This window comes from Cryptomeria japonica, chromosome 9 (assembly GCF_030272615.1).
Source record: "Cryptomeria japonica chromosome 9, Sugi_1.0, whole genome shotgun sequence".
Classification (NCBI taxonomy): domain Eukaryota; kingdom Viridiplantae; phylum Streptophyta; class Pinopsida; order Cupressales; family Cupressaceae; genus Cryptomeria; species Cryptomeria japonica.
Genome location: NC_081413.1, coordinates 109,913,434 through 109,927,970, shown reverse-complemented (window position 1 = coordinate 109,927,970; position 14,537 = coordinate 109,913,434).

The window sequence follows — 14,537 nt, the reverse complement described above, 5'->3', positions numbered from 1 at the left end:
CACCCCGGGCCCACATTTTCCTGGTTGTGCTTGACCGCTAAATGACTCTGAGCTCTTATCCTACAACACCTCTGTGGGTCTATTTTTACCCCACAGGATAAGCCTTCCTTTGTTCTACTTTATTTATTTTTTATCCCGTGACCCTTCTTCACTGTCTGTTCAACCTCGCAGGATAAGCCATTCTTGTTTCAACCTTTGTTTCCTTATCCCATGGCCCTTGGAGATATTCTTTTTATCCCTGCGGGATAAGGCCCTGCTAAAAATTTTTATATTGGTCTTCCTATCCTGCAACATCTTTCTTCTATCGGCCTCACCTCGTGGGATAAGCATTCGTCACTTTTGCTTCAATTACTTCTTATACCATGACATCACATGGTTGCTTCTGATGTGCTATGGGATAAGGGAGAAGCCCACCCACATGGTTAATTTCTTATCCCACAGCAGTCTTATCTCACAAACTTCCTTTTGAGCTTGGCTAACACTTAGCCGATTGGGGCCCATCGTACCTTAGATTTATTTATTCCATAGCCCCCCCTGATGACTTTATAACTCCGTGGGATAAGCAAAAAACCTATCATTATTTATTATCCCACGGGACCTCTATCATATCTATTTCACTTCGTGGGATAAGAGAAAAGCCCTTTCTTTGACTTCCTTATCCCATGGAACCTTATCCCGCACAATCAGAACTTGCTAAGGTTGGCACAAAAATTGCCAACACATACCATTTTCTTAAAATCATACATTGATTAATTATTTATAGATTTTGTAGTGTTCATAAACTTATGCACCCATATGATAAGCCGATGAATAAAGACTATAATGAAGTCCAATAAGTGTACTTCATTACATATTTTTTATTGTTTCCAATTTTTTGTGTGTGCATATTCTTTTATTGTTTTTTTAAAATAAGGTTCTACCATATGGGGTAGATCCCTTTTATTTAGTTCAAAATAAACTTAGTACATGCAATGGCCTAAGGTGATCATCCCTTCGGCAAAAGTATTAATTCTCTCAATATGAGAGGCAGGGAGAAGGTCCCCATACAAACTTACATAACTACCAAAAGCAATAGTATTGTAATTTTTTATTCCTTCCCTGAACAGGTTCAAGGCTTCTTTCATGATTTTCTCCTTTTCCACCACCTCTGCATCAAAGACATTCGTAATGAACCCACTTTTTGGATTGGGCTTTATTTTGACAGTCTCAGTAATGACTACATTTCTATATTCTAGCTTGAGAAATTTGTTAGCAAATCTGATTACTTTGTAGTCAAACCCTGTGGCCAGACTACCGTGCAGAAGAACCTCTCTAGTAGGACACCATCGTGCACATGTGCCCCATAAGAAGAATCCTCTCCCAACACTTTTTGAATTGCATATAGGATATAATCCTCCTCAGCAATGAATAGCCTATGGATTTGAGTCTCTCAATCTTCTTCTTCGCTGTTGTATTTGATCCCAAAGAACTTCCTCCCCACCATAGCTCTTTATTCTTAGAAACTTATCCAAACACCTACTCTCTACACATAGTTGGTTATATAGCCAAATTGATTGGAGTACCCTTGTTCTTGATGATAGTCGAGAATCTTGAAGGACCAAAAAATATTGATTAACATCCTGCAGTCATATTTTCTATCTACTTCAGACTCGCCAAATCTTGTGGTTTCAAAACCCTGTGATTATTTTGGTAATATGTCCCTTCTGATTTCTTTCAAAAAGCTTGATAATTTATGACCTTTCTAAACATCTACTTCCTTGAGGATTACAAGTAGTGTACTTTCCTCATCCCACTCCCATTTGATTATGTATTTTAAGATTAGAGAGGTTTGATCTTAAGATCTACTGAAGATTTTGAAGGATATTGCTTGGCTTCTTGATATATATGAGAACCCATATAATTCAAAATCTTGCTTAGATTTTGAAGGATATTTCTAATTTTGAATCTCCAATTTGCACATTTCCCTTTTGTGATTGCATTAACTGTGACTAAAGAGTCTCCTTCAAATTCAACAGAGGTTATCCCCCTGTCTGAGTAAAATTTGATACCTCTCTCAAAAGTTGTTACTTCTACCTTGTTGTTTGTTGCCTTGTCCATTACACCATAAAGACCAAATGAAATATTTTCATCATCATCTCTTATAAACATATTTGTTCACAGTGTATGCCAATGAAATTTACAAATGTTTTCAACCTTTAGCTTTATTTTTGTCTTTCATATATAGGTATGTCTCTATATACACATGTATGTATCAATATATACTTGTTTGTATTTATATATATGTATGTATATATATCTACATGTATGTATCTATATGTATACATGCAAACTAGTGAGATAGGAAGTACATATGGAGCTATGTATGTATGTATGTATGTATGTATGTATGTATGTATGTATGTATGTATGTATGTATGTATGTCTGTATGTATGTATGTAGTATATATGTGTGTATGTAGCTATATATGTGTGTATGTGTGTATGTGCATATGTGTGTGTATGTATGTATGTATGTACGTATGTATGTATGTATGTATGTATGTATGTATGTATGTATGTATGTATGTATGTATGTGTGTGTGTGTGTATGTATGTATGTATGTATGTATGTATGTATGTATGTATTTATGTATGTATGTATGTATGTATGTATGTATGTATGTATGTGTAATAAAATAGTTTCAAACCAAATAATTGAAACACAATGCAAACTTAGTAGGTGTCAACAAATTGCCAATTTGGGCACACACACACAATCATTCAATATTCACATGAATTTATCTCATTGTTGATATTTTGTACTAAATTATAGACCATATACATTGTTATTTTCTGACTCTTTCTCATAGCTGATTTAGGAATGAAATTACATCTTTTCAGTCATGGAATAAAACTATTTCAAACCATAAAAGAGAAACATAATGCAAATTTAGTTATGTAAAACTAGATTACTTAATGAAGATTGCAATGATAGTTATGTAACTTTGTGGGGGAGGGGGAGGGCCTTATATGTGCACACCCTATGTTCTAAGGTCCACAATATGCAATAAGTGGACCTCTAATCTAAATGACATGTTGTCCATTCATAGCACACTTAATATTCCAAGGAGCATCATGGCTAGCAAGGCTTGCCAACATTGAAATGAACAAACCATCATCATTCTTAAGAATATCATGAAGTGCAATTATGTGTATGTATAAACATATGTATATAGTTATGTATATGTCAATATGTGAGTGTATGTATATATGTGTGTGTATGTATACATACATATGTATATGTATATTTAAATACATACATATATGCATACATATGTATATGTATATTTAAATACATACATATATGCATACATATACATACATATGTATATGTATATTTAAATATGAGAGCTAAATGTGAGCATGTTGAATGTATGGTGTGACAAGGTGGAGGTTTGTCATGCGGCCGCACTATCTACTTCAGATGTAGTGCCATGCACCTAGTGGTAAATGCCTATCCCACACCTAGGATGCACCAATATAGAAGTTACCCTTATACATAATCACTTATATATTAGTCCATCTTAAGGACTGGCTAGCCACTTCCCACCTAGTGGGGGTGGGCACGACCATGTTTCATCCACCACACCAATTTGACAAAAAATGGACACCTTGAACCAATTATTGTCATACACATGTCAGATGACATGGAAATTAACTAAAAATAATAGGCTTCGTATAAGCCAAAAACAAGCAACCATATTTTTATTATATACAACAAAACATACGCTTCATATAAGGTTCAACGCCCTATTAAAAAACCAACATAACAAAATTAAAGTGCCACTTTAAAGTACTAATAAAGGCATTTGTCCCATGAAGCCCATCTACCCATCAACTTTGTATACCATAGTTCCCGAGTTCAACATGACCACTCTAACCTGTATTGCCATGTGTTTATAGGGGTTTACTTAAATAAAAAACTTCTTAAATTGTAGACACCATGTACATCACTTAGACAAATGCAGAACATAACATATTAATATTCAAAAACTAAACAAAAGAACATGGATATTTGTAAATTTTTTGTCTTTAGAAATATTTGCTACATTGTATACATGTGATGAATTGAACTTATAATTCAATTCGAGAGCATAGAAAAGAAAAACTATTCAAAAAGTTGATGCTATGTTGGATCAGTCCCAATATTAAACAAACCATACTAAATGGGTATTAGAACGTGATGTTGGTTGGTTGGTTGATGTACCAATGGGAGTGATGTTCTTAGCCTCTACCGATGCTTCTGGACTACTAAAAAATTGAATTGGACATGGGCTGAAAAATTGAGTGCATATAACATGTGAGGGGGCCTCTAAGTTGCTAGTAACTTGATTTAGAAGTTGACTGCAGGTAACAGAGGATGTTGAGGCATTTGAGTACTTCATTATAGTTGGAAAGTTGGGGAGGTATAGGTACATTAGATCCCTTAGTATTGGATGACTTTCAAGCCTAGGATTGCTAGGAGAAGTTAACCACATTATTCATGCAAATTCCCTCTATGCATCCTCAATAGCTATTTTTTGTTTGTCATGTTCCTTCACAGCCTTATGTTGCTCTTTTCTAGCCTCTTTATCTTTTTTCTATTGTTCTTTGAGCTTCTCTTTATTTTTACGCATAATTTCCTTGTCTATTTTAGCTTGCTCCTTTAGTTCACTTGCCACCAATTGTGTTGTCTTATTTTCCTCAATCTGTTGTTTCTTTCGGACTTTAATCTCCTCAATTTCCTTTATCCTCTTCTCTTGCATTTTATTTCCCTTCCTCATTTGTAGATAATAAGTATAATGAGAAGTCTTACTAGTGAAAACAACATTAAAAAATATGAGGACCATTTTCACACTATAAATGTTAATCATTTCAATATTCAATATTTGCAACTTAATTTAGTATGTTGGCAGGGATGCTTTAATAGAAGATAATTAAGTGAAGCTTGAACATGAAGTATTATTTGATGAAGATGACAGTGATGTATGTGCTTCTAGACATATTAAATTGCTCAACTTTGTGGTCTCTTTTGCTTTGTAGTTGTTGTTCAAGTGTTGAAGCCTATCTTTGTTGTGTATATTGAAAACATGGTTGACTGTTGCTAAATTTTTTGGGCTATTTTGTTTGAAGTTATGGTTCGGTTGTTGAAATGTATATTTTACTATGTATATTGAAACCATGGTTGCCTCTTTTTTGCTAAGGCTGCTAGGAAATGGGCAGCATAGAATGTGTGAGTGATCTAAATCTATATGCAAACAATTCTATCAAACAAACTTGTCATTTAGACGAATATTGTAATTTTGGCATACAAAGTCTACACATGTACAGGCATAGTAAGCACAATAAGTGGGAAAAAAATAGTTAGACCACAATAAACTAGGAACAAAACACATATTTATGTGGAATTAGTACATAAAACATTTGTAAAATACATTCACATACACAGTTTGGACATGTACAAGTACAATAAGCACAATAAGTGGGAAAATAGTTAGATCACAATAAAATGGGAACAAAACACATATATATGAGGAAATTGTTAGCAATATGAAGGAATTGATTATGTTTTGTCATTGATGTCAACACTAGCTGTTATGATTGGTTACCGGCAGACAGATTTTGGTTACTGGTAGAAGAACTAGAGTTACCAATAGAAGGGACTATCAGTTGGATACTATCAACATGTTTGGATCAATGGAATATGTTTGGTTTGATGTTTCTGGAATATGTTTTGGTCATTTGGTATTGACTTGATGATTGGATTCTATCATACACTCTAGTAAGCCTATATCGGTAAGAGTTTAAGGTTTTACCGGTAGAGCTTTTACTGAGAATCTTTGACAGGATGCAGAAGGTGATCCTTGATCATGCCTCAACTGATTGGAGACATCGCTTTGGAATGGTAGACCCAAATTAGGTCTGGTACCTATCTAGGTTATGGACCAGTATCATGTAATGTGTTCTCTACACGTTACTAGGATGATTTATGGATTGGTTAATGTTGTTTTGGTCTAAAGCCGACATGGCATATCATTGTAATATGGATGTATATAATGATCTTATTGTAATATCTTTTAGGTGGCCAACCTAATTGGTTTACGCCTTAGGGTTTGTATAAATTGATGTAAGATCTCATTGTAGATGATGGTCATGGTCATAGAATGAAAAATCATATGTGAAGGAGATTTGGTCGATCATAGGTGATCGAATTGGGTTTATGTAAGAGGTCAAAGGCCTTCGGTATTGAGCTTAATTGGGACTGTAATCAGGCATGGTAGATGCTATCACTGGTAGTTCATTCTTTTGGATTATTGTCCAATTATATTGAGGTGGTTATAACCTCTTTGTAGTCAGTGAGATTCCTTTGTAATGAGAAGTATGCTCTAGGTAGTGTGCCTTCCTGCATGTGTAGGCCCCTTATTGTATCACATACTTTCTATAGAAGTAGTATATGACTGTGGGTAGGATTCCCATCATGTTTTTTCCCTTTACCAATTTTTCCACATACAAATCATGGTGTTATATGGTATGGTTGCATTGTGTTAATTCTTTGTTTTATTCTTAAGTTTTATTGCTTACCGGTATCTATTTCTACTATTCCGGTATTCAATGTTTATGTGCTCCAATTAAAGGTTATAAAGTGGTTTGATTAATATAATCTATTGACAACTGATTCACCCCCCCCCCCTCTCAGTTGTCCATCGGTTATTCTAACAATTGGTATCAAAGCTTTGGTCTTCTTTTGCAGAAGCTTAACCGCTTGAGGTAGATCCTATGGCAACTAATACTTCAAATCTACCGGCAATTGTTTTCAAAAGAGAAATCCCTAAGCTTGATGGAACAAACTATGGGATATGGAAAATCTGAATGGGGACTCATCTTAGATGTCTTGGCAAGGATATTTAGGAGATCACTAAGAAAGGATATACACCTTATGATCTGACATCTGGCAATCCTGCTCTTGCAGACCTAGACAAAAATATTGAAAATGATTGCAGAACTAAAGAAGCCCTCATGTGTGCACTCACTGATCAGAAAATCATGGGATTGACTGATAAATCATCTGCAAAGGTTATGTGGGATAAATTGCAAACTTTGAATAAAGGTGACCCTACTGTCAAAATTTCTAAACTTGATGGTTACCGGGTAAGATATGAGAACTTGAAGATGGAAGATAATAAAGAATTGCTACATTTATGGAAAGAGTAAATGAGATTGTCATGGGAATTCAATGTTGTGGAGGATCTCTGAGTGAAGACAAAATAGTTTCTAAAGTTTTGAGAGCCCTACCACAGGTTTACAAGATGAAGGCTATTGCAATTAATTAATTGAGAACAATGGAAAACACTTCAATTAACAGAGACATTCAAATTGGGAAATTATCTGCTTTTGAGCTTGAAGAACTTGGACCCTCTGGAGCTGCAAAGTCTAAACCTACTTTTCATGCATCATCATCTACCGGAAAAAGTGATTGGAAAGCCCTATATGCAAAAGAATTGAAAGATATGAGAAAAGAGGATGAAGAATTTGAGCAAATTGAAGCCTTATTTCCTAGAAGAGTGCCTAAAGGACCGACAGGAAGTAAGTATGAAGAAAAAGCACCTTTTAAATGTTTTGCATGTAATAAGATTGGTCATTTTGCATCTAGATATCTTGAAAGGAATGCAAGATTTGAAGAAAGAGTTAAGAAATAATTTAAACCTAATCATAATAAATATAGATTCAAGAAAAACAAACTATGCTACATAGCGGATGAGAAAGGAGTAAGTGATGACTCAAAGGATGAACCGGTAGGAGACTCTGCTAGTGGATCCGGCAATAGAAAGGAATGGGTGTTCTATGCTTTAAAGGAATATGAACCAGAACTGGCTATCAAGAATGAAGAAAAGTCCCTGGCAGCAAAAGTTGAAGACTAGGATGAATGGGTAATTGATAGTGGATGCTCACATCATATGACTGGAGATAAAAGAAAAAATTTGTCCCTACAAGAATACAATGGTGGTCAAGTCAGATTTGGGGATGACAAAGCATGTATGATCAAAGGTAGAGGCATTATTTCTCTAGATGGCAAGCATAATATTGATAATGTCTATTATGTAGAAGGTTTAAAGCATAATCTTTTAAGTGTTGGTCGATTGGTGGATAAAGGATTCCAACTTCAGTTCAAAGATAGAAAATGCAAAATCATTAGCAAAACTGGTCTGGAGATTGCAACCGGTACTCAGACTGGAGGTAATATCTTTCACTTGAACACTGGTAATAAAACATGTTTGATTGCTCATATTGATGAGAGTTGGTTATGGCATAAGAGGTTGTGTCATGTTAATTTTGATTGTATTATTAAGATCAGTTCAACAAAGGCAGTTAGAGATATACCTAAGATTATAAAGCCTCATAATCTGGTATGTAAGGAATGTCAATTGGGAAAGCAAGTTAGAACTTATTTTAAGAGCATACATGATAAATCTAATGATGTGCTTGATTTGATTCATACTGACTTATGTCATCCGGCAAGGACCAGAAGCTTTCAAGGTGATAGGTACTTCATGCTAATAATTGATGATTATTCTAGAATGATGTGGGTGACTTTTCTAAGGGAGAAGTCTAAAGCTTTTGAGAAATTCAAGATCTTCAAAGAAAAGGTGGAAACAGAAACTAGATTGAGAATCAAATTTTTGAGATTAGATCAAGGCGGTGAGTTCACATCTCATGAATTTAACAGTTTTTGTGAGATAAATGGAATTAGGAGACAGTTATCTGCACCCCAGACTCCTCAGCTGAATGGAGTAGTGGAAAGGAAGAATAGAACCATTTTGGATGTAGCAAGAACCATGATCATGGAAGCCAAATTGCCTCACATCTATTAGAGAGAAGCAATGAGTACAACAGTCTACACATTCAACTGAGTTCGTATCAAAGGTGAAACCAGTAAGACTCCTTATGAATTATTGTTTGGACATACACCTACTGTTAAATATTTCAGAATTTTTTGAAGTAAATATTATATCAAAAGGGATTATTCAATTGGGAAGTTTGATCCTATATGTGATGAAGGGATATTTCTTGGATATTCAATTCAGAGCAAAGCATATAGATGTTGTAACAAAATATTGCAAAAAATTGTGGAGAGTGCAAATGTGAAAGTGGATGAGCAATACAAAGATCAATCTATATCATATGCCAGAGAACCAGTAGTGGAAATGATTATAACTAAACCAACAATGCCTCAACCGGTACAAGACACTAAGACAGTTACACCAGTACAATCAAAAAATTCAGCTATGACTGATGAGCAGAACAGTGAACCTGAAGTTCAGAAGACACCAAGGTATGTAAGATTAAATCATTCTGAAGATCAAATCATTGCAGATAGGAGCAAGGGAGTTATGAAAAGAAGAATACTAGCAAATGAAGAGGTGTGTCTTATTTCTCAAATTGAACCGACATCTATTAGTGAAGCTTGTAAAGATAAACATTGGTTAAAAACTATGGAAGATGAATTAGATCATATAGAGAGGAATGAGACTTGGACTTTAGTTCCCCGACCTAAAAATAAGAATGTTATTGGAACTAAATGAGGATGGCCAAGTTGTAAGAAACAAGGCTAGACTTATTTGTAAAGGATATTCTCAAATGGAAGGAATTGATTATGGTGAGACATTTGCACCAGTAGCTAGAATTGAAGTTGTTAGACTATTTCTTGCCTATGCAGCATACAAGAACTGTAAGGTCTATCAAATGGATGTTAAATGTGCATTTTTGAATGGTGAACTTGAGGAAAAAGTATACATTGAGTAGCCTGATGTATTTTCACTGACAAATGACAAAGATATGGTTTGCAGGTTAAGGAAAGAATTATATGGATTGAAACAAGCTCCTAGAGCTTGGTATGCAAGGTTGGATAAATATCTTTTGAAGCTTGGTTTTACCAAAGGCGGTGCTGACAGTAATTTATATTACAAGATCACTGATGATGATATTTTAATTATTGAAGTATTTGTTGATGATATCATTTTTGGAGGTGAAGATAAATTGTGCATGGAATTCTCTAATAATATGAAGAATGAATTTGAAATGTCTATGATTGGTGAGATGAGTTTTTTCTTAGGTTTGTAGATTACTCAAACTCACAAAGGCATTTTTATCTGTCAAACTAAGTATCTAAGGGAATTGTTGAAGAAGTTTGGTATGGATAATTCCAAACCAATAAGTACTCATATGGTGACAAGTAAGAAACTATCTATCAAAGACACATCTGCACCGATAAATTTGACAAGGTATAAGTCTATGATTGGTGGCTTGATATATCTAAGTCAGACTAGATTGGATATTATGAATGCAATAAGTATTGTTTCAAGATATCAAATTAATCCTAAAGAAAATTATGAATGTGCAGTAAAGAGGATATTTTGACATTTGCAAGGAACAACAGAATATGGCTTATGGTATTCTAGAGATGATAACTTCACTTTATGTGCATATACAGATTCAGATTGGGCAGGAGATACTGATGACACGAAGAGAACTTCTGGTGGAGTTTTCTTTCTTGGAAATAAATTGGTTTCATGGATCAGCAAAAAATAATCACGCATTTCTTTATCTACTGCAAAAGCCGAATATGTTGCAGCAGCAACTAATTGCACTCAAGTCTTGTGGATGAAGGAAATGTTGAAGGATATCAAGGTAAATTGCAGTGAACCAGTAGTTATCTATTGTGATAACTCTGCAGCTATTGACATATCTAAGAATCTGGTATTTCACTCTAAGACTAAGCACATTTCAATAAAATATAACTTTCTGAAGGAAAAGGTAGAAGAAAAGGAAGTCAAATTGGTTTATGTGAACACTAAAGAGCAGATTGCAGATATATTCACTAAATCGTTGTCTAAGGAATCATTTGAATATTTGAGAGATAGGTTAGGGGTATCTACCCCTCCGATAGAAACTTAACTGATGGAGCAGAGCATCAGTCTAGTATGCATCATTAGCTTTATCCTTTGCTCTGGATTGATGTAGTGGTGCTACTATTCAGGGGGAGTAGTCAGCTTTGAGATTCACAGGATTTTGATATCTATGTCATATCTTTGGCATTGATGTCAAAGGGGGAGAGTTATATGTGAAAAATAATGTCATAATATGTCATATGGGAGAGAGATTCATATCAGTTTCAGATTGGGCTGCACTCCTCAGGGGGAGTTGCTGGTATTTTTCACTTTTTCAATTTTATATCTTCTATGAGAAATATTTGGCATTTCTTGACACTTAGATGTTTTCTTTTTCACATCTAGTGTTGTCATCAATGCCAAAGGGGGAGATTGTTGGGAATATGAAGGAATTAATTATGTGTTGCATTGATGTTTTGTCATTGATGTCAACACTAGTTGTTATGATTGGTTACCGGTAGACAAATTTTGGTTACCAGTAGAAGAATTAGTGTTACCAATAGAAGGGACTATCAGTTGGATACTATCGATATGTTTGGATCAATGGAATATGTTTAGTTTGATGTTTCTAGAGTATGTTTTGGTCAGTTGGTATTGACTTGATGATCGGATGCTATCATACACTCTAGTAAGCCTATACCGGTAAGGGTTTAAGGTTTTACTGGCAGAGCTTTTACTAAGAATATTTGATAGGATGCACAAGTGGTGTTGGTGTGGCTTCTAGATGGAATTCAGGATGCAGAAGGTGATCCTTGATCGTGCCTCAACTGATTGGAGACATCGTTTTGGCATGGTGGGCCCAAATTAGGTCTGGTACCTATCTAGGTTATGGATCGGTATCATGTAATGTGTTCTCTACACATTACCAGGATGATTTATGGATTGGTTAATTTTGTTTTGGTCTAAAGCCGACATGGCATATCAGTGTAATATGGATGTATGTAATGATTTTATTGTAATATCTTTTAGGTGGCCAACCTAATTAGTTTAGGCCTTAGGGTTTGTATAAATTGATGTAAGATCTCATTTTAGATGATGGTCGTGGTCATGGAATGAAAAATCATATGCGAAGGAGATTTAGTTGATCATAGGTGATCGAATTGGGTTTATGTAAGAGGTCAAAGGCCTCCGGGATTGAGCTTAACTAGGACTGTAATCAGGCATGGTAGATGTTATCACTGGTAGTTCATTCTTCTAGATTGTTGTCCAATTATATTGAGGTGGTTATAACCTCTCTGTAGTCAGTGAGACTCCTTTGTAATGAGCAGTACGCTCTAGGCAGTGTGCCTTCCTGCATGTCCAGGCCCCTTTTGTATCACATACTTTCTGCAAAAGTATTATCTGACTATGGGTAGGCTTCCCACCATGGTTTTTCCCTTTACTAGGTTTTCCATGTACAAATCATGGTGTTATGTGGTATGGTTGTATTGTGTTAATTCTCTATTTCATTCTTTAGTTTTATTGCTTACCGGTATTTGTTTTCTGCTATTCTGGTATTCAATGTTTATGTGCTCCGATTAAAGGCTATAAAATGGTTTGATTAACATAATTTGTTGACAACTAATTCACCCCTACCCCTTAGTTGTCCACCGGTTATTCTAACAAAAATAATACATAAAACATTTGCAAATTGCATTCACATACAGTTTAGATATTTATAAGCACAATAAGCACTATAAGTGGGGAAAAAATAGTTAGATCACAACAAAATAGGAACAAAAAATATATATATATGTGAAAATAATACATTTTTTTTTTGCAAATTGCATTCTCGTACACTGTATAGACATATACTCTCACAACAAAGTGGGAACAACTCTTAATACTTGGAAATTGCATTGACATACACAGTAAACACATATACACAATCGAAAGAATAATTACATGTTTGCATTTTCAAATAAATAAGATATAAACCGAATACAAATTAAACCTGCAACAAACAATGGTGTATCTTTCTTGGTGTCTTCTTAGGCCACTACAAATTCTTCTTGTCTCTGTGAGTAGAAATGAAAGGATTTCATGTCTATTTGAACTTGAAAAATTTATGATATGTTGGTTGCTTGTTAGGTATGACCTCTTTAATTTATGTCCTCTTTTTATTTTCAAATTTGAATGTGTATTCAAATTGTAGGGTCAAATCATGTTTGCCATTAATTTGAAGTGATACTTTTGTTCATTTCCTTGCATTTATAAGGAGAATGGTGGCCTTATACACTCGATTGTGTGATTGCAAGTGGGCAGGTGCCTGAGAAGACTAGTAGGTGTACACCCATCTTGGCTTAGATGGGATAAATGGTGCTTTAACATGCTATAGTGGTGCCAATACATGTTAGGGTGGTCATGTCAAACTAGAGAACTTTGGTATACGAAGTTGATGGGTAGACAGGCTTGATGAGACAAATATATTTGTTAGGACTTTAATGTGGCATTGTAGTTTTGTTGTGTTGCCTTTTTACTAGGGTGTTGAGCCTTTTATGAAGTGTATGTTTTGTTATGTATATTTGCATGTGTTTTGCTAACGCTGCCTAGAAAGGGCCAGCGTAGAATATGTTGGTGATCTAACAGGTGCTCAATGAATTCACACCCTCTTGGTTGATTGGATTGTAAGTTTGCATACTTTTGACTATTTTGAATATATAAAATATATATATTAACTGATATGTGTCCATTTTTTATCTGACTAATAATAGGCTAAGAAGTGTTTATTTTTTGAATAAAAAGTTGGCATGTATAGGTTTTTATTTAATTATGTGTGGGGATATATATATATATATATATATTGGAGAACAAATAAATACTTTAAAATAAGTATGCTAGATTATTTTTTTAAATAAACAAATATATTATAATATTGATAAATAGATTATAAATTAATGAAATAATATTAATTATAAAAATTTAATACAAAATGATTAAATTTCTTAGTCCCCTTCCCAAAAGGGATTTTGAAAAAGCAGCTATCCCACAAGGCAATAATCAACACTAAAAAAATAATATAATATTTAGTTTAAACTAAATTTATATTCATTAAAATAAAACTTATACATTATTAATCCATATTGTATCTAATTCTATCAATTTTATAATATTTTTAAAAAAATGTAATCTCTATTTTTTATAATTTTGATTTTACAAAAAAAATCTATATTTAATATTTAATATTACTTTATAATCTTATATTAAAACTTATATTATATATTTCAAAATTAACTACATATTTCAAAAGAAAGGTAAATATTTCATATACCTAATGATAATAGAGTTAAATTTCAAAGAAATGTAAAGTAAGAAAACATATTATAAAAAATTATTTATTCAAAAAAAATTTAACTAGGAGAAAAGATAAGTTATAAAGAAAAATAGCCAAATAAATAAAATATACTTTTATGTTCTTATGTTTTAATATCAAATAGTAAATATTAAATCTTTATCTCCACCTTTATTTAAATTTATTTAGTATAAACTGTTTATGTTGACAATCCAAATTGAGTTGTGTTATTTTCTTTTTATTAATATGTATGCTGGTAAATCATCTTGCCTTCCATAGGGTTAGCAGGGATTAAGAACTTT